The sequence below is a fragment of the Penaeus monodon genome, chromosome 15 (assembly GCF_015228065.2).
Source record: "Penaeus monodon isolate SGIC_2016 chromosome 15, NSTDA_Pmon_1, whole genome shotgun sequence".
Taxonomy (NCBI): Eukaryota; Metazoa; Arthropoda; class Malacostraca; order Decapoda; family Penaeidae; genus Penaeus; species Penaeus monodon.
The window spans coordinates 30,063,168-30,064,329 of NC_051400.1; the positions used below are offsets into that span (position 1 = coordinate 30,063,168).

Genomic DNA, 1,162 nt, shown 5'->3' on the forward strand with positions numbered 1-1,162 from the left:
ATGTACAACTCAAGCAAATTTTAAAAAGAAAAGAGTGGAGGAGAAAAGAACGGAATTCAACAAGGGCATATAATTATTATGGAATTGTTATTTTTTTTTTAGATGTAATATAAGATACTTATTATTCAGAAGTTTTCATATTTTAAGGAATTATATATTCTTGACTATATGTTAAAACTTTTTAATTACATATACAAAAGATTAATAATACCTTTTGTATAATTTTATTTCAGGTCATAAGACTAGATGTTCTTACAAACCACGGACTTATTCGACCGTTCATGCAACTGTCCGTGCACTTCACCCACAAATAAACAGAGATGAACATAACAGATGAGCACCGTGACTACCGACACCAGTTCACCTGTCTTGTACACCCATCAGGCGAGATGCCAAGACGTCTGCACGGATGATCGAATCCGACCATAGCAATAGTTTTCTCCGACATTAAATCGCTTATCAGTGTGACAAGTAAATATAATTTGTTAATGGTATCCTCTATCCCTGTATCGTGTAGACTTAAGGAACGATTAAGCACGATTTCATAATCTGATACAAAAAAGGAACGGATCTACGGAAGTAATTGCTGTTACTATGTACAGCCAATAACCAAATTAAATAACTTGTAAACAAATGCCCAAACTTACCGAGATCCCATGGACAGTATAAGTAACAAAGACACCTTACTACAGTAATCGTAAGTAATCAGGACCTACTCTTTTAAGTGCTATAAATACAATATCATAAACTAGTCTGGTATACCTAACATCTCACGTCACGAGTAAGAGAGAGCGAAACTACCCAATTTAAGAATTTCTGTGTGTCATTTAAATGCCTCAAAAGGGTTCAGAACCACCGTGCAGCCTCACCTATGATGATGTCTAAGTTTCTTTCTATATCAGTTTCATCCGGGAGATCAGAATATGTAAACAGAAAATGCGGGTTCAGAAGTGACACTACATGATTTGGTATTTTCATTGTGTTCGGAATGTTTGCCTTGTTATATATGGGTTTATGAAAATAGAAAATACATGAACGAACAGACATTTGGAGATATGGCATATGCATAAATAAATGTTCAAGAAAAGCAAGAGTAACTTAATATGAAGTTATGAAAGCACTCACCTTAACCTTAGAAACTGTTGGACGTCGTCTTTGTTGC

At 34.8% G+C, this 1,162-nt stretch overlaps 1 protein-coding gene and 1 long non-coding RNA gene across 2 annotated transcripts in view; one reads left to right on the forward strand and one right to left on the reverse strand.

Annotated features, from left to right (window-relative positions):
• The window catches only part of LOC119581933, a 4,024-nt gene extending 3,548 nt beyond the window's left edge, over positions 1-476 (forward strand). Inside the window, exon 2 of the long non-coding RNA XR_005229599.1 lies at positions 234-476. This is a non-coding gene — a long non-coding RNA (uncharacterized LOC119581933). The remainder of the gene's footprint in view (positions 1-233) is intronic.
• LOC119581932 (myosin heavy chain, muscle-like) overlaps positions 1-1,162 on the reverse strand; it is a gene marked incomplete at its 5' end in the record, with an annotated part of 19,236 nt that overhangs the window by 9,331 nt on the left and 8,743 nt on the right.